Source organism: Entelurus aequoreus, linkage group LG05, assembly GCF_033978785.1.
Source record: "Entelurus aequoreus isolate RoL-2023_Sb linkage group LG05, RoL_Eaeq_v1.1, whole genome shotgun sequence".
In the NCBI taxonomy this organism is placed as follows: Eukaryota; Metazoa; Chordata; class Actinopteri; order Syngnathiformes; family Syngnathidae; genus Entelurus; species Entelurus aequoreus.
The window spans coordinates 65,616,343-65,637,642 of record NC_084735.1 but is presented as its reverse complement, the minus strand read 5'-3'; positions in this window follow the sequence as shown (position 1 = coordinate 65,637,642).

Sequence of the window (21,300 nt, the reverse complement as noted above, 5' to 3'; positions counted from 1 at the left end):
CTAGACTTCTAGAGTGTTTGATTATCACATCACTCTAAATGTATAGAATATAAAGTTCACAAACATAAAGAGGGATCCTAGTGGGCCAGGCCAATATTTCCTCATCTCTAAACTAAAACTGGGGAAATGTGTAGAGTGGTCTGGGCTTCAGACATGATTTTATTTCAGAATTCCTTGAGAGAAAAAACGCCTGGTTAGGCTTTGATATGTAAAAATAAAGTTAAAGTACTTATTTGGTTCACAGCTATGTTGTTATTATGCTGTTTGTTACTTATGTATGTTATGTTGCAGCTATTTAAAACAGTTTTGTCAATTTGTTCTGGCCTGAAATAAATTGGCCCTTTGAAACATATCTTTGTCTTTGTGTGTTGTATGTAGACCACATTGCTTAGCAGAGTTCAGTGATGCAAATGCATGTCAAGTTGATCAACAGATTGTATTATTCTCCAGTGCAATAACAGTACTGAAATGAAGGCTAAAAGGGCATTAATGGGAGCTTTAAAAAATAAAAAAAAGAAGTAACTAAATAGTTACTTTTCACAGTAACGCATTACTTTTTGGTGTAAGTAACTGAGTTAGTAACTGAGTTACTTTTGAAATAAAGTAACTAGTAACTAACTAGTTACTGGTTTTCAGTAACTAGCCCAACACTGGAAGCCACTGCTCGTTTATAACTCAGAAACTCCCAGAGTGTTCAACAATGCCACACATTTTTTCAGACACAAGGTTTGGTATATATTGTAGCGACACTAGAGGCTGTGTGGTGGCGGGACGCTGCATTTCTTTCATAGTGGGCAAGTAGTTACACAATGGCTGCCAGGAAATGGGCTACAGCTCACAGAATGTAACACAGGGAAACCAACATCTGAGGCTGGTTTGGTTTAATTAGGGAGTAACAGAACTCCTGAGGAGAGGGCAGAGGAGAGGAGAGCATGGAGCTGGAAAGACCAGGAGCTGTTGAATAAGGACTTTGGAAAGAGCAAGTGAGACCTTTGATAAAAAAACAAAACAATCCTTGTTTATGTGGGAAAGTTGCCGGTGAACTGTTTAAGTAACATTGTAATTGATCACTCTTGATTAATGCCCATTCCCCCAAAAAGTGTGCAGTTTCACACTAAAATAGCGACTTTTGTCGAGGCTATCGAACCAAGTATTCATGTTTACACTGATTCTTATGGGGAACTCTGCTTCACTATATGAATGTTTCGGTAGGCAAACCACATTGAAGAACCAAATTTCCACTGTACATTAGTTCGTGTGCGAGTAGTATAGTGTTATAGATTTACTGAAAATGGAGTTAAGAAAATCGTCATTTCTGTTAGTCAAAGATAGTGGTTTTATGGGATTAAGGGTTGGTTTAAAATTTGAAATATTTTAAAAGGAGCCTTTACAACCTTGACGTGGATGCCTACATGGCGCTAACTTTTCAGAGTGTTGTAAGAGTTCTACCCAGCAGTCTTCAGGACTTTTGCACAAAATTGTGGCTCTACGCCCATTCGTAACACACACGCATGCACATTAAAGGCCTACTGAAATTATTTTTTTTAATTTAAACGGGGATAGCAGATCCATTCTATGTGTCATACTTGATCATTTCGCGATATTGCCATATTTTTGCTGAAAGGATTTAGTAGAGAACATCGAAGATAAAGTTCGCAACTTTTGGTCGCTGATAAAAAAAAAAGCCTTGCCTGTACCGGAAGTAGCGTGACGTCGCAGGTTGAAAGGCTCCTCACATTACCCCATTGTTTACACCAGCAGCGAGAGCGATTCGGACCGAGAAAGCGACGATTACCCCATTAATTTGAGCGAGGATGAAAGATTTTTGGATGAGGAACGTGAGAGTGAAGGACTAGAGTGCAGTGCAGGACGTATCTTTTTTCGCTCTGACCGTAACTTAAGTAAAAGGGCTCATTGGATTCCACACTTTCTCCTTTTTCTATTGTGGATCACGGATTTGTATTTTAAACCACCTCGGATACTATATCCTCTTGAAAATATTCACAGTGACTTTTATCTCCACGACAATACATCGGCGAAGCACTTTAGCTACGGAGCTAATGTGATAGCATCGGGCTTAACTGCAGATAGAAACAAAAGAAATAAACCCCTGACTGGAAGGATAGACAGAAAATCAACAATACTATTAAACCATGGACCTGTAACTACACGGTTAATGCTTTCCAGCCTGGCGAAGCTTAACAATGCTGTTGCTAACGACGCCATTGAAGCTAACTTAGCTACGGGACCTCACAGAGCTATGCTAAAAACATTAGCTATCCACCTACGCCAGCCAGCCCTCATCTGCTCATCTACACCCGTGCTCACCTGCGTTCCAGCAATCGACAGAGCGACGAAGGACTTCTCCCGATCATCGATGCGGTCGGCGGCTAGCGTCGGATAGCGCGTCTGCTATCCAAGTCAAAGTCCTCCTGGTTGTGTTGCTGCAGCCAGCCGCTAATACACCGATCCCACCTACAGCTTTCTTCTTTGCAGTCTCCATTGTTCATTAAACAAATTGCAAAAGATTTACCAACACAGATGTCCAGAATACTGTGGAATTTTGCGATGAAAACATAGCTTTTTGTATTGTATACAATGGTGTCCGAATACTTCCGTTTCAACGATTGACGTCACGCGCATAGGTCATCATACATAGACGTTTTCAACCGGAAGTTTAAAATTGCACTTTATAAGTTAACCCGGTCGTATTGGCATGTGTTGCAATGTTAAGATTTCATCATTGATATACAAACTATCAGACTGCGTGGTCGGTAGTAGTGGGTTTAGTAGGCCTTTAACTTTGTGTGCCAGTGGTGTTCTTGTTACATTTTTTGGTTTAAAACATTTAACTTTGAGCAAGTTGCAAACAGCCACTCTTTAATAGGTAAGTTAGAATGTATTGTTCATAAATCATGGTTAAAAATTTAACAAAGTGAGATATATATGTATTTATTTTTTTATTTTTTTATCATGCTCCGTTTGTGTTGTGGTGTGCTTGCTCGTTTCTCTTGTGTTATCTTTTAACCTGCCCATTGCACAGCACTTTGGCTACCCCTGTGGTAAATTTTAAATGTGCTTTATAAATAAAGTTGATTTGATTTGATATATTTTCATAAGAATAGTGTGTGAGGAACTTGCATGGCTGCAGTTTTTTGAGACCTCAAGATGCAGGAGCCAGCAGACGATGAGAAGGTAAGATGATCTTTATTATCATCAACAGAAATAAAGCAGTCTTGCACATAAACGTTCCACAACATAAAGCGATCTTCGAGCACTGAGGAGTGCTGGAGACAAGGCATACATAGGACACGCTGATTGGCAGCAGGTGTGGACCGCCTGCCAATAATTGGCAGGTGAGTGAACAAACAGTGCTCAGGGACAAACAGGAAATGGAACAAAATAAGAGCACTGATGGGAAGTAAATACAAAAACAAGGAAACAAACAGAAATTAAGTGACGGATCGTCACGTAGTGTGTGAACCACAGGCCAGCGCTACACCAAAAACAAAGTCTGACGAAGCTCATTAAGAGGTGTTGATGTTGATGTTGTCAAATGCACTCTAAACATTTCAGTCTTGGTGTGATGTTCATATGTCGCCAATATTCAGTGTTTTATCGGTCATAGTTAATATCGTAAATCCCACATTCTTGATTTTCATGTACACTCTTGGTGTCTCGTTGAAATTCCATTACGTTTTTTAAGATGGTCTGTCATAATGTTTTTAGCATTCAATCAGACATTATTGTGAGGTTTAGTATCAGTGTTTCTAAAAATCAGTCTCCAAAGAAGAATGAGCCAGCCCTGACGGAGGGACCTAGTTGGAACTAAATGGAACTAATTAAACGAGGAACAGGTGAGCTGGCAGGACATAGAACAGAAAGTAAAGGTGCTTCAACACACAGAGACCAAACAGGAAACACTGACAAAACAAGAGGACCAGGACAGGAAGTGGTTATAAACACAAAAACACAGGAAAACCCAAACATAACCAAACTGTCAGTAGCAATTCTGACATGATAATTGTAAAAAAAAAAGGAGTTTACACTTTGGTAATAGTTTAGTTTGTGTAACATGCATCAATCAATGTTTATTTATATAGCCCTAAATCACAAGTGTCTCAAAGGGCTGTACAAGCCACAACGACATCCTCGGTACAGAGCCCACATACGGGCAAGGAAAACTCACCCCAGTGGGACGTCAATGTGAATGACTATGAGAAACCTTGGAGAGGACCGCATATGTGGGTAACCCCCCCCCTCTAGGGGAGACCGAAAGCAATGGATGTCGAGTGGGTCTGACATAATATTGTGAAAGTCCAACACATCAGCGAAAGTCCAGTCCATAGTGGGGCCAGCAGGAACCATCCCGAGCGGAGACGGGTCAGCAGCGTAGAGATGTCCCCATCCGATGCACAGGCTAGCGGTCCACCCCGGGTTGGGAGCAGAGTAGAAAAGAAAAGAAAAGAAACGGCAGATCAACTGGTCTAAAAAGGGAGTCTATTTAAAGGCTAGAGTATACAAATGAGTTTTAAGATGAGACTTAAGTGCTTCTACTGAGGTAGCATCTCTAACTTTTACCGGGAGGGCATTCCATAGTATTGGAGCCCGAATAGAAAACGCTCTATAGCCCGCAGACTTTTTTTGGGCTCTGGGAATCACTAATAAGCCGGAGTTCTTTGAACGCAGATTTCTTGCCGGGACATATGGTACAATACAATCGGCAAGATAGGCAGGAGCTTGACCGTGTAGTATTTTATACGTAAGTAGTAAAACCTTAAAGTCGCATCTTAGGTGCACAGGAAGCCAGTGCAAGTGAGCCAGTATAGGCGTAATATGATCAAACGTTCTTGTTTTTGTCAAAAGTCTAGCAGCCGCATTTTGTACCAACTGTAATCTTTTAATGCTAGACATAGGGAGGCCCGAAAATAAAACGTTACAGTAATCAACACGAGATGTAACGAATGCATGGATAATGATCTCAGCATCGCTTGTGGACAAAATGGAACGAATTTTAGCGATATTACGGAGATGAAAGAAGGCCGTTTTAGTAACAATCTTAATGTGTGACTCAAACGAGAGTGTTGGGTCGAAGATAATACCCAGATTCTTTACCGAGTCGCCTTGTTTAATTGTTTGGTTGTCAAATGTTAAGGTGGTATTATTAAATAGATGTCGGTGTTGAGCAGGACCGATAATCAGCATTTCTGTTTTCTTAGCGTTGAGTTGCAAAAAGTTAGCGGACATCCATTGTTTAATTTCATTAAGACACGCCTCCAGCTGACTACAATCCGGCGTGTTGGTCTGCTTTAGGGGCATGTAGAGTTGAGTGTCATCAGCATAACAGTGAAAGCTAACACCGTATTTGCGTATGATGTCACCTAGCGGCAGCATGTAAATACTAAAGAGTGCAGGGCCAAGAACCGAGCCCTGGGGAACTCCGCACGTTACCTTAACATAGTCCGAGGTCACCTTGTTATGGGAGACACACTGCATCCTGTCAGTAAGATAAGAGTTAAACCAAGACAAGGCTAAGTCTGACATCCCAATACGCGTTTTGATACGCTCTAATAAAATATTATGATCAACAGTATCGAAAGCGGCGCTAAGATCAAGAAGCAGCAACATAGATGACGCATCAGAATCCATCGTTAGCAATAGATCATTAGTCATTTTTGCGAGGGCTGTCTCCGTAGAGTGATTTGCCCTGAAACCGGATTGAAAAGGTTCACAGAGATTGTTAGACGCTAAGTGTTCATTTAGCTGCTGTGCGACAATTTTTTCGAGGATTTTCGAGATAAACGGAAGGTGGGACACCGGCCGGTAGTTTACCAAGAGATCAGGATCGAGGTTAGGTCTTTTGAGTAGAAGATGAATAACCTCTTTTTTGAATGCTAGGGGAACAGTGCCAGAGGAAAGTGATAAGTTTATAATATTTAACACTGATGGACCTAATAATACAAAAAGCTCCTTGATAAGTTTCCCAGGAATTGGGTCAAGTAAACATGTTTTTTGTTTTGTCCCATTTACACATTTTAACAATTCCTCCAATGTTATTTCATCAAAGAGAGAGAAACTATTTTGGAGGGCAGTGTCCGTCGTATATACAGTCGTATCTGTGTTAATAGAACCCAGTTGTAACTGAGATGCATTGTCTTTAACCTCTTTTCTAATGACTTCAATTTTCTTATTAAAGAAATTCATAAAGTCATCTGCTGAGTGGGTGGAGCTACTGGGAGGAGTCCCCTGTTGGGTTAGCGATGCTACTGTACTAAACAAAAATTTAGGATCATTTTTGTTGAGGTGGATGAGATTTGAGTAATATTTAGCTTTAGCTGAGGTAAGCATGCGTTTATAAGTTATTAAACTATCACTCCATGCTTGATGAAAAACCTCAAGTTTAGTCGCACGCCATTTGCGTTCCAGCTTTCTACATGATAATTTCTGGGCTTTAGTTTCTTCTGTAAACCATGGGGTACGCCTTTTAGGGGCCCTTTTTAGCTTTAGCTGTGCTACACTATCAATGGTGTCGCGCAGGGCGTCGTTAAAGTTGTTAGTGAGGTTATCAATAGAGCCCACATAATTTGGGAATGGTGCCATTACCGAAGGCAGTAGGTCAGTAAGAGTCGTCGTTGTGGCAGCATTAATGTTGCGGCTGCTATAGTAGTTATTATTATTATTATTAGTTTGTTGACAATGAGTCAGAACTTCGAATTTTATAAGGTAATGATCGGACATTACTTTAGTGTACGGGAGTATCGTAACTTTAGAGGTGGTGACACCCCTGACAAGCACTAGATCTATCGTATTACCGTTGCGATGCGTGGGTTCATTTATTATTTGTGTAAGACCACAGCTATCAATTATAGTATGGAGCGCCACGCATGGAGGGTCCGATGGGGTATTCATATGGATATTAAAGTCCCCCATTATGATTATATTGTCGGCGTGCGTCACTAGATCAGCAACAAACTCTGAGAATTCACTGATGAAGTCCGAATAGGGCCCTGGGGGGCGGTAGATAACAGCCAGGTCGAGAGGTAGCGGTGTGACAAACCTCATAGTGAGCACCTCAAACGAGTTATATTTATTATTTAGGTTAGGTGTAAAATTATAGTTTTCATTGTATATTAGTGCGACACCCCCTCCCTTTTTAAGAGGACGGGCAACATGTGCATTCGTATAGTTAGGAGGAGATGCCTCATTTAGCGCAAAAAAATCGTCTGGTTTGAGCCAGGTCTTGGCGAGACCAACGACGTCAAGTTTGTTGTCTCTAATGACCTCATTAACTTATGACGTTTTGTAAGATAATGATCTTATGTTTAAAAAGCCCATATAATAGGTAGTGGGCTGTTTTGAGGATTGTTTGTTGATATTATCCGAAGTAGCAATATTAATAATGTTGCGTTTATTATGCGTAGTGCACTTTAAATAGTTTCGACCATATCTAGGAATTTATACGACGGGAATTTTCAGATTGTTTTCTTGATGCTGCGATAAACTGAACGCATCATAGTTAGCCACCTCAGTACAATGTATGTCTGCCTCTGACACGGTCACAAAAGAAAAAACATTATGTGAGTTGTGTTTTATTCTAAGAGAATTGCTATGTGTGCAGGGATTATCCAGCCTGGCGCTGGCTAGTTCTAGTTTGAATGACTTCTTACCCGGACACTCCACGCTTCTTTGGGGATTAGCTTTTCCCTTTGTTGTTAGCCCCGCTCGGCATCCCCGCTTCTGCTTCCGCTCACACCGCTTACGTCTCCTCCATTGACGGTCCCCGCTAGTACTTGACTCCGCTGCTACAAAGGCCGCTCGATGTAGCCCGCGAAGTATTCCCATGCTAGCGAGGAGGTCCACCGTACATGTATCTTTCAGTCTATAACGACCCGATCTATCCACATCCAAAATTGTCTGTCGGTCGTATGTGATCACAGAGTGTTCACGCTTTGAGCCAGCCATGAAATTGACAGAAATGACGGGTGTTTTTTGCCAAATCGCTCTACACTCCCAAGAGTGTCTTCAAGCTGCTGCATTTCAATGCGCCGCCATTTTGTCTTCATAACAAACACTTGCAAAAATACTTTTTTACTTCACGTTTATTGGGTGTGTTACGATTTTACCAGATTTCTACAAAAAACTAGATTAAAGTATATAAGCCATTTCTATTATAAGTTATTATATAAAGTAATTACTGGGCTTTTGTTGCTGTGTTACGCATAATTGAAGTGCAGGGTTGCTGCTACGTCTGTGTTGTTATTCACGGACGATGAAAGTGCGTAGTTGACTACTCATGCATTAAAAGTTATTGTCTGTACAAATAGGTGAAGACAAAAGCATATTACAGGGAGTGTATTTCAGCAAATAAGCTGCAAATTTTGATGTACGTGACACATTAGCATCTATGGATTCAACTTAATTATGATCGCTGAATTTCCCCCAGGGATCAATAAAGTACTTTCTATTCTATTCTATTCTATTATTCAGTTGAAGTAAATCAATGATAAATAAAATTCCAAACACGCTCAATTGCTGCTTTGTAGGGTTTTAATGATGTTTAATTTGAGCTGGTTACTCGAGCTATTATGACCGGAGAGCAGATTTATTTTGAGTGCCAGTGAAGCTCTTGGAGGATCATTCACAGTAAACACATTGGGAATCATTATCTGGGCTAAATAATGAGGATGCTTGCTTGTCTGTGAGCACTGATTACCTCCAAATCGCACCTTTTTAAATGCAAAGCGAGGTGAACAAAATGGCGTAATGAGACAACACAGGTCGTCGCTAGATAACAAATTATCCATCTAAAGCAGCGTTACTTCTCCCGCGGTGGCTGCATTGTTTTACTCACCTGTTGCGCACAACGCCATTCAAAATGAAGCACGTGTTTCGATCACCCTTACTTTGCATGAAAGGTCAACGTCAGGTCATCGCAGCTGGGCCGTTTTGATGTCGACAAGCTTGACAAAGACATAACTCACCAGCACTAGCAGGAAGTGTCAGGGATGCGAGCCAACGGGGACCTACAGCAGACTGATGGGTGAAAAGTGGACCATAATATCAGCGGCATAGGGAACCCAAGGGTGACAAGTGGGGATTTATGGGCCCGCTGATGTGAAAATGTGCGGCCAGGGAGCGACAAAATTATATTGTGCTGGGCTTTCTTAATGCATGCTGTTGATTAGAAAGAAAGTGTAGAAAGTGAAGGCTTGCTTGTACAATTTTTTACATGAATAATAGCATGAATTTTCATGTGACTATAGTAGTAAAGCACACAGTGCACAAGCTACATGAAGACAACATGTATGGCACCGTGGCTCAGGTGGCAGAGCAGTCCAGATCATTGAGGGCGCACGAATCCAGCTTCCGCCATCTTAGTCGCTGCCGTTGTGTCCTTGGGCAAGAAAGGTCGTATGAATGTTTGGTGGTGCAAATTGACAGCCACCTTTCTGTCAGTCTTCCCCCGAGCATCTGGCATAAACACTGTAAGCCAGGGGTTCTTAACCTTTTTTACTTAAGGGCGTTTCCACTAGAGGGGCCTAGGGCCTACTCAAATATTACCTATTAATACTTTTAATCATCTAAAAAATTGTATATATAACCTACTTACAAACCATGTGTTAATCACAAAGACTATTATGTATTTAACACATAAACCCTAGATTAGGTCAGGCTGATTATAAAAATATGTTTTAATGAAATATACTGCATAAGAAAGGACTCATAAAACCTGATAAAAAAAATAAATGTACATATAATTATGTTGCGCTAAGATAAATAACTCTATTAATAACAATAAACATGATTGTTAAATAAACTGTCAATTAAATTAAAGTGCAAATGAGAATACAGCTTCACCACTTTAGTCATAATGTTTGCGCTTACAGAACCTCTCTATGACCACAGCTCCAGACTTTTTCTGTTTGTTTGTGATTGTCCTTACTGCTACAGTTGGTGAAAAAGCATGTTGTAGCGTTGAACGGGTTTGACAAATGTCTTTGCTTGAAGATGTCAAGAAATGCTGACTCAGTGAACGATCATTCCAACTTTTAATGATCACGTCAATTTTAAACACACGCACACAAGTGAAAGCAAAGCATACTTAGTCAACAGCCACACATGTCACACTCAGGGTAGCCGTATAAAACAACATTAACACAGTCACAAACATGCACCACACTGTGAACCCACACCAAACAAGAACGACAAACACATTTCGGGAGAACATCCGCACAGCAACACAACATAAACACAACAGAACAAATACCCAGAATCATTTGCAATACTGACTCTTCCGGGACGCTACAATATTATACTGAGTACCGCTGCGGACCATACAGATCGTAGGTGAGAGAAACATATTTTTGGGCGGTGCTCGCGGCCCAACAACGGGCCCTGGCCCTATGGTTAAGAAACACTAAAGGCCACATGGCGACAGGTCTCTTCTGTAGCTGATGATTAACGTAGTCTGAATTACATCATGGACACAATTATACTTTGTCTCTGCTAGATTTCTATTCAACTTTGAGTAAATATGTCCAATTAGTTTTAAGTTAAAGTTAAAGTACCCATGATTGTCACACACACACTAGGTGTGGCGAAATTATTCTCTGCATTTGACCCATCACCCTTGATCACCCCCTGGGAGGTGAGGGGAGCAGTGAGCAGCAGCGGTGGCCACGCCCGGGAATCATTTTTGGTGATTTAACCCCCAATTCCAACCCTTGATGCTGAGTGCCAAGCAGGGAGGTAATGGGTCCCATTTTTATAGTCTTTGGTATGACTCGGCCGGGGTAGTTCTGTTTAGCAACATCGCGGCCGCATACATTCAAAAGTCCATAGAGATATTTGCTAATTCAACATCATTGCAAGAACTTGTCAACCTGACAGATTTAGAGCTGTATTTCTAAAGCGACCGTACTATTCATGTTTATTTTGTAGCTGAACCTTTTCTCTTAAGAAATAATGTATTAGTCATATTGTACAAGTCATATAAAGATTTGAACTTACCATAAACAATCACATCTGAATGCGTCCGCATTTCCAAATGGAGGAGAAAAAAAGTCCTCCTTTCTGTCCAATTCCACATGAAAGTGGTTGGTTTTGGGCATCTTATTTGTCCAGCTTCCATACTCGTTTTTATACAATTTACAAGAAATACATTCAGTTCAGTTCAGTTCAGTTTCAGTTTGTTTCGAACATGCATACGATGCAATGTAATGCGTCACATATTTCCAGTTGTTTTACTACAGCACGTCCGAAAAGGAGTAGGAACATAGACCCAATAATTAAACTTCAAAAAAGGGTCAATAGAATAATACACAAAGCGTGCTACTATGAACATACCAATTCATTATTTATAAGTTCTAATGTGTTAAAATTTTCAGATATTGTGTTTTTAAAAGCAATGGAAATTATGTTTCGAGTAAAGAACAACAGCCTTTCAGCTTGTATTCTTAGGTTATTTAAATTAAAAGGAGAAAACTAGCATTTACGGGGGATATTGATTTTTGAAATAGGTAAAGTAAGAACGAATATAAAATACAAATGTATGTCAGTTTTAGGAGTTAAATGGTGGAACAAGCTCAGTGATAAGTTGAAGACGTAGTTCTTTGTTTAGGTTTAAGAAAACCTTCAAAGGTGAAATAATTGAAAATTATAAAATATAGTAACCATTACTTTCATCCCATTGATTTTTTTGAACGTTGATGTTCCAGGTAATCTTATTTTCAGTGAAGATATAGGATAGGCAAATATAAGCTTTGGCTTCAGCCTATTCCTTTTTCGGTCATTCTTTTTCTTTTCTTTTTGTGTGTAAATGTGTATGATTGTTAAATATGTATAATCTGTACTGTTAAACTGATCAAACAAAATGGTTGATGGTTGATTATATGACCGAAATAAACTTATTTCATTCATTCATTCATTCATTTAAGATGAGTTTATTTAATCCTACCCCTTTTCATACCATAGCAATTGTATCCTATTTCCTTGTTCTCTGTAACATAACAGTAAACAAATACATAATAAACAAGTAATATACCATACTAAGCAAACAAATATTTAATACATAAATTATCTTTGTCTCAATAAAAAACGCCAGCTTTCTGAGACTCTTATGTTATTAGCGCAGGCAGGATGAAGCAGCGCTTTTATTGTGAAGATGGGAACCGTGCAGTCGGTCTTTAGAACTTTGACGGCAGGTAGGGCGCGAGAGTCTGTTGAAATAAAAAGTGTTTCTCGCCTTCCTGTCGGTCATTTTTTCTTAATAAGGAGCGCGCAGCAGCCAGCGTCATCTCACAAGACCCTCGGGTGCCGTGAAGTGACGAAAGTGACGTCTCAGGGAAAATTGATGATCGCTACTTTTTAGGTCTATTTTCTTTAATGCCTTGCTGGCGATCGACTGACACACCCTCCGCGATCCTGGCATAGAGTGTTTATGCCAGGGGCCGGCCCCGGCTCCTGTGTCCATATTGCCATCCTTGTGATGGATTGCTGCAGCTCTCCTTACAAAGTCTATGAACACAGAATATCCAAGCGCAGCAGCCGTATTATGCCAAACGCTCTTCATTCAAGCCAACACAAAGAAAAGGAGAACATGTGGCAAATGTTTGCTTGATCAAGCTAAACCAATTCACCAGGCTAGCTGCCACGTTTAGCGTAGTGTTTCATTCTAGACGGGATGAAATGGGACTTTGTTAAGAATTCACAACCAACAGCGTGTATAAGAATTCCTGCGACCTCATTTGGAAGCAGCGCTTTCCATTAGTCAAGTGTTGTTCCCGCTTGCTTAACCAAGGAGAAAATTGTTTTTTTTTTAGGTGTCACTCCTGAATATGCTCATGGTGAGTGTGGTAATGTGTGTGTTTTCACTCGACTGTGTGTGTATGTGCTGGTACGTCTCTCAGGTGACTGCCCTGCATGCGTACTTGTAACAGGAGAGTCGCATCTTTGTTGCTGCCGTGGCAACATCGGGTCCACTACTTTTTGTGGTCTGGAACAACGATTCTCAACTGCTGGGTCAGGACTGAAAATAAAAAAAATGGGCAGTGTCGTGGACAGCTAGTCAAACATGGCATTAAATATTTGATATACAGTGGCGCCTCACTGTGTAGTTAAAGGCCTACTGAAATGATTTGTATTTATTTAAACGGGGATAGCAGTTCCATTCTATGTGTCATACTTGAGCATTTCGCAATATTGCCATATTTTTGCTGAAAGGATTTAGTATAGAACAACGACGATAAAGTTCGCAACTTTTGGTCTCTGATAAAAAAAAAAAGCCTTGCCCCTATCGGAAGTAGCGTGACGACACCGGAGGAAAGACTGCTCACATTTTCCTATTGTTTACACCAGCAGCGAGAGAGATTCGGACCGAGAAAGCGACGATTACCCCATTAATTTGAGCGAGGATGAAAGATTCGTGGATGAGGAACGTGAAAGTGAAGGACTAGTGTGCAGTGCAGAACGTATCTTTTTTCGCTCTGACCGTAACTTATGTACAAGGGTTCATTGGATTCCACACTCTCTCCTTTTTCTATTGTGGATCACAGATTTGTATTTTAAACCACCTCGGATACTATATCCTCTTGAAAAAGAGAGTCGAGAACGCGAAATGGACATTCACAGTGACTTTTATCTCCACGACAATACATCGGTGAAGCTCTTTAGCTACTGAGCTAACGTGATAGCATCGGGCTTTACTGCATATAGAAAAAAAACAAATGAGTCCCTGACTGGAAGGATAGACAGAAGATCAACAATACTACCAAACTCTGGACATGTAAATACACGGTTAATGCTTTCCAGCTTGGCGAAACTTAGCAATGCTGTTGCCAACGACGCCATTGAAGCTAACTTAGCTACGGAACCTCGACAGAGCTATTCTAAAAACATTAGCTCTGCACCTACGCCAGATCTCATCTGCTCATCACGACCCGTGCTCACCTGCGTTCCAGCGATCGACGATACGACGAAGGACTTCACCCGATCACCGATGCGGTTGGCAGCCTGGAGACGGAGGAAGTCAAGGTGAGGTCGTTCGGCTAGCGCGTCTGCTATCCTCAAAGTCCTCCTGGTTGTGTTGCTGTAGTCCGCCGCTAATACACCGATTGCACCTACAGCTTTCTTCTTTGCTGTCTCCATTGTTCATTAAACAAATTGCAAAAGATTCACCAACACAGATGTCCAGAATACTGTGGAATTTTGGGATGAAAACAGAGCTTTTTTGTATTGGATTCAATGGGTCCGAATACTTCCGTATCAACCGTTGACGTCACGCGCATATGTCATCATATCTAGACGTTTTCAACCGGAAGTGTGGCGGGAAATTTAAAATTGCACTTTATAAGTTAACCCGGCCGTATTGGCATGTGTTGCAATGTTAAGATTTCATCATTGATGTATAAACTATCAGACTGCGTGGTCGGTAGTAGTGGGTTTCAGTAGGCCTTTAATACACTTTTTTACATTTTTTGAAAACAATGTAAAACCCAATTAAGCTCTTCTAAACACGCCAAAATAACACTTTTTATCAAGAATAATTGAAGTTGTACTCGCGTTAAACAATACAAATTGCTAATAAATGACAAATGAAATGGATAACTGGTCTTAAAAGGTGGAACTAATATTTGTGGGTTACATTTAAAGCGGCGGACTGCAAGTAGCACTTGCAGCTCTTTTCCATCTCTGCCATCAAGGTGACAGTGCCAGACCAGCCTCTCTACAAAATTGTAGAGGACAGTCGGTATGTATCTTATTATCCTTGATAGTTTGGCTACAGTGTGGTGCGTTCATCGACAGTCTGGAAACACAGACTCTCATTGACTTTGATTTGATTACACTTTTTTTTAGTTCAGTTTATTTCCAACATACAGTACATACAATACAATTACAGTGTAATGCATCACTTATTTCTAGATGTTTCATTACAGCAATTGTATCTCATCTGTAACAGAAGAGTGAATAAATAAATAAACATGCCATAAGTAAGTAAACAAATATTAAATATATAAATAATTAATGTCTCTTTTTTTTTTAAGTTTCACAATATGTATAATTGTTCTTCTTTGTACTTTGTGAACACTCGTAGTCTGAACAGTCTCTTAAACTTAACCATATTGGTGCTTTGTTTGATTTCTTTGCTTAATCCATTCCATAATGTAATTTCACATACTCATATGATACAAATTTTAAGTGTTGTATGTGCATACAAATGTTTTAAATTAGAATTTCCACTAAGGTCATATATGTTTGCAAATGCATTAAGTCGTTGAATTTCAATATTTTTGATTCATTAAAAAAAAGGGTTTGTAGGTTATCTATAAGGCAGCATGTTGGGATAGGGGTCAGTACGTGTGCCCCGCAATATGAAGGTCCTGGGTTCGATCCTGGGCTCAGGATCTTTCTGTGTGGAGTTTGGATGTTCTCCCATTGACTGCATGGGTTCCCTCCAGGTTCCTCCCACCTCCAAAAACATGCACCTGGGGATAGGTTGATTGGCAATACTAAAATGACCCTAGTGTGTGAATGTGAGTGTGAATGTTGTCTGTCTATCTGTAAGGGACAAGCGGTAGAAAATGGATTGGATGAATGTTCTCTATATCCAACATTATGTATTATCCTAATTGATCTTTTTTGTAACACAGTTAGTGAATGAAGCACACTTTTGTAGTTGTTTCCCCTTATTTCTACACAATAACTCAGATATGGTAACACTCGCAAGCAGTAGAGAATATGGAGTGATTTTTGGTCCAGAACTGGCTCCAGGGAAGTGATGAGATGTTCCTGCATGCCCGCATCCTCCTGCCTTCCCCTGTGCAACGGGGATCCCTTGTGCTTTGGCAGTACATGGCCTGGCCGAGGACCTGCTGTGGACGATGACAGTCGAGGCAAACCCACCCGATTAACCACCGCGAGCATCAATGGGCTCTGCCACCCGTCTGCACTGCATTCCTCATGGCGCACGGAGACCGCTACATCTTAACGAGCAGGTGCGCAGAAGGCTCTCTCCACCGCTGACAAAGCAACTGCCGCCGATCTGCTCCCGCTTCCAGCGCGCACAGCGCAGGCTGGCTCGGCATACCGGGTGGCCAGCGACTACCTGGGCATCGTGCAGGAGCAGATGTCCGTCCCCGCTCGCAGCACCAAAGCTCACCAGGCAAACCGAGGCGCTCGGGCATGTCCTGTAAGTAGCTGCCGCTACTGCCCGTCCGGCGCCTAGTGTGCCAGCGCCACTAAGGCCATCTCCTGATCCTCTTCTCCCTGCTAGCCAAGAGGGACCTCGTCAGCTGCGGAAACGGCCCGCCTGGCGTTCTTCCACCTCATATACGCCCACATCTGCAGTTCGTCATAAAGCGGCCATTTCTCAATGGCTGCCCAGACACCCGACCAGAGAGCGCCCTTTAGACATTCTTTATCCTCCTCGCCTGCGATGGTAGTGCCCGCCTGGCACCCACCCATCACACCACTTGCTGCAAGAGTGGGTGACGTTGTCCACCTCGTCAGCTCCAGCGACGCTCTACCCAATGTTTGACCCCTGCCCTTTCTCGCTGGCTGTGCGGACTCAGAGTCAGGGTCAGGTCATGCAACCCCACCACTGGGTGTTTGGAGGGGAGCTGTGTGGTGGACACTACGACCCAGGTCTCACACCCAGTGGGCCTGAGGTGGGGGCGTGACTTCATTGATTCAGGCACCTTGCAGCACTTCCTGTAAGCATTCTCATGTTGACAGTTCACCATTAAAGACGTGTTTGGAAAAGCAATCAAGTGTTACCTCAAACCGCCGCATTGGTGACATCCGCAGCTGCCACAATACACACATTCGCAATGATTACCTAGGATGCAAATCATGACACAAACATCAAATTATGACGCATAAGGCATTGTGCAATCAACATACATTAGTTGTTGTGAAATAGTTGGAAGACAAGCCCGGAGCAAACTTAACAAAAAATCCCGGTAAGAACGAGGCGAGCACAACGGCCGTTGAGTGGGGACCAGCCCAGCAACACACGCACGAGTGCACACCCACACACACACACACACACACATAAGCACACGCACACGCACACACGCAGAACCAAGCGCCCTTCAAGAACAGCATCACTGTGAGTTTCAGTCTCACTGGAACAATTAGAGTGTAAAGGAAGGCTGAACTTTGTCAGCTCGTCTTCACGGAGCATTCATTAATTGTGCTCTAATCTAGAAGGACTGCGGCAAGGCAATGAAGAAGAAAATATTTGTGGAACAACTTTGCAACAATTGTAATTGAGAATGGGACTCAGATTTGAACATTTTGATGTTTATACTTAATTTTTCCTTTTTTTTAGCATCCTTTGCATACATTTTTAAATATCCTCAAAACAATGTTGGGTGAGGAAAATGGATATCATTTACTGTTGTGTCAATAAATACTGCATTGACCCAAATATAGGACGACCACACAACTGCTAGATTTTAATAAAGAATTCCATACTTTTTAGCTGTTCGATAGTTTGATAAGTCTTTTTCATTGATCAGTTATTAAAATTAGCATCATAACTCAAACAAGCTCACCAAACCTTTAGACATTTTTTTCTTCTGGTAGGTCTGCTGCATGTCACCAGGTAACGACTAAGTGTGAGTGAATAAGAAAAGCTTTAAATGATAAATGATGAATGGGTTATACTTGTATAGCGCCTTTCTACCTTTAAGGTACTCAAAGCGCTTTGACACTATTTCCACATTCACCCATTCACACACTGATGAAGAGAGCTGCCATGCAAGGTGCTAACCACGACCCATCAGGAGCAAGGGTGAAGTGTCTTGCTCAAAGACACAACGGACGTGACTAGGATGGTAGAAGCTGGGAATTGAACCAGGAACCCTCAGGTTGCTGGCACGGCCACTCTCCCAACGGCGTCACGCCGTCCCCAACCACAATAAGTGATTGTTGAAAATTGAGTTATGAGAAATTGTTTGTGTTCAAATGCAGTAGTGTTTGTGTTCAGTGCAATGCATTCAAACAGACTGAGAGACAAGTCTCGGAACCTCACTCTGAGTTATTTATGGCATAATTCGGGAGGTTTCAAAGTGTGGCACAATATATTGAATATAAGATGGTTGGCCTCCCTGAAAACTTTCTGCAGCATCAAGCATTTTGTCAAGTTTACTCTCTCACTCAAGAACTAATAATCAATTTGTAACCAAAGTCATCTTAGCAGGCACGATAATTGTCATATAGGTACATTAATTTCCCTTTTAAAAAAAATCCCAAAATGCAAGACATATTTGACCCCTTCAATACATGGCTATTAGCCTGATGTTGATTTTGTAATAACCATCTTTATGGGGCTTTCATATACACAGGTGGCCATCAGCTGATTTCATTGCAAATATACATTATGTTTACTTTATTTGTGTATGTCTGATAAAAAAACAATTTTAAACTCACTTTTGAATTGCTTTGTATTGGTTATACTAACTATACGATAAAATCAACTCTCTTGATTTGTTAATCTACTTGTTGATTTCCTGTTAATACCTGCTTATTTTTTGTTGTAACGTGGCTTCATCTACGCATCTTTACTAAGCACGTTTTTGGTGTTGTTAGAAGCTAACTTAGCAGCAAGCTAAGTTAGCTTGTAACGACGAATTATCACTATTACCATAGTGATAATTGATTAAAAAATACTTAAAGTATTTAGAAATACTTTTCATTTGCCGCAATGGAGGTGATTATTAATCACTTAGGGGAGCATCCCCACACTGTATATGGAGATGTTACACGGCTCGAAAGATGGGCCAACTCTTTCGTTGTGCGACACATTTATTTTTCAGGATCAAGCTGCAAAACAATTAACACAGCGTTACAACCGGAGCTTGATGCATATGCTTCTTTTCATAGCACATACTGACAGACTTCTTCTACAAAATACAATGTCTGGAGTTGAACAATTTTACAAATATTCCAACAATATATTTATGTATACACATACACATACATATACATCACCAAAATGATTCCCGGGCGCGGCGCCGCTGCTGCCCACTGCTCCCCAAGGGGATGGGACAAATACAGAGGACAAATTTCACCACATCTAGTGTGTGTGTGACAATCATTGGTACTTTAATCTTTAATCTTAATCTATATATACACAAAAACCCTTTTTAATATTTCTATCTACCTTTGAATCATGCTCTTAATCACTGTTTAATAATATATGGATTGTATTTATATCGATGTTTCAATCAATGTTTATTTATATAGCCCTAAATCACGAGTGTCTCAAAGGGCTGTACAAGCCACAACGACATCTTCGGTACGGAGCCCACATACGGGCAAGGAAAACTCACCCCAGTGGGACGTCAATGTGAATGACTATGAGAAACCTTGGAGAGGACCGCATATGTGGGTAACCCCCCCCCCCCCCCCCCCCCCCCCCCCCCCCTCTGGGGGAGACCGAAAGCAATGGATGTCGAGTGGGTCTGACATAATATTGTGAAAGTCCAACACATCAGCGAAAGTCCAGTCCATGGTGGGGCCAGCAGGAACCATCCCAAGTGGAGACGGGTCAGCAGCGTAGAGATGTCCCCATCTGATGGACAGGCTAGCGGTCCACCCCGGGTTGGGAGCAGAGTAGAAAAGAAAAGAAAAGAAACGGCAGATCAACTGGTCTAAAAAGGGAGTCTATTTAAAGGCTAGAGTATACAAATGAGTTTTAAGATGAGACTTAAATGCTTCTACTGAGGTAGCATCTCTAACTTTTACCGGGAGGGCATTCCATAGTATTGGAGCCCGAATAGAAAACGCTCTATAGCCCGCAGACTTTTTTTGGGCTCTGGGAATCACTAATAAGCCGGAGTTATTTGAACGCAGATTTCTTGCCGGGACATATGGTACAATACAATCGTCAAGATATGTATTTATTATATGTATTTATTGTATTTATTTATGTCATCTTATCATTACTTGTACTCAATCTACTGTCCTATGTGCGACTGTAAATCTACTGCCTTAGCACACACTAACAATAGTTCAGCTTTGACACACGTGTCTGGTGTGCTTATGATCAATACAACACTCAAAAGTTTGTTTAGCATGTCCTTGTAACATAAATGGCCTTTAACATTTTATTTTCAAGTATCTCTGAGGAGTTATGTCGTGAACTTACTCTTAAACTAAAGCTAACTGTATTTTGCTTCATCACCGTGGTTACCCTCGTACCAACGTCCGCCATCTTAGAAAATACCCTGGATGTGACTCGTTTTTAACTCAGAACATTCACAAAACAGACCTTAGCTTAACATTGCTTACTCTAAAAGGTACAGAATAAATTCTACTACTGCTTGTATGTGTTATATGCAAGCCAGCTTACCTGCAAAACAATTAACACAGCGTTACAACCGGAGCTTGATGCATATGCTTCTTTTCATATCACGTACTGACAGACTTCTTCTACAGCGCCAGCTACTGATACCAACGGCACCAAGCGCCCTCTGCTGGTGTAACTAAATACCGCATGCTGCATAGAAATACATAGAAAACCTTGACATCACAAAAAATTAATCTATAAACAGTATTTAAATCGAGTTTTCTGACCTTAAAGAGTTTTTATTGGGGGGCAACTATTTTAGTCAAAGTAAATCACTTAGTGCCACAGAGACACATTAGCTGCTAGGTGCTTGTCAGCGGAGGGACTACAAAAAAGTACAGTTTCAGCCAGAAGAGATCGGCAATGGCGATCACTTACTTTTTCATGAAAATCGGCAGATTCTGATCGGTTGTCAATCGACACATCCCTACTTTCCATTATTCTGACTCACATTTTTTTTAGTATCCAAGGTAGGCTCTTTATTAATTTACTGCTGGTAATGATCACAAGAAGCCACCTTTGGAAGGGCATACAGCTTTTTTGACCACTTTTCATTGTCGTGTCTCCTTTCAAATTATGAGGTTATTGGATTTTGCGCACATTTAGCAAATGGGTAACATTTCATTACGAACTTTTACATACAAAACAATATAGCAGCTACATCGTTAGCCACATAGCTTGATAAAGCAGCTCAACACTTCACGAGAAGAGTATTTCTCTCGCTATTACACTAGAGTCATTATTTCCAAAATTGATTCACATTCACAGTAAATTTGATATAGTTTATTATACATTTAAAAAAAAACATTTCATCATTGCTTGGACGGAAGGGGTTTAAGGTTACGGACCTCGCTAAACATTGTTTAAAATCAACAGGTGTGCTGTCCTCAAATTGATATTTGATTTATTCCTACCAAAAAAAACAACCAGGAGAAGCAATGTAATTT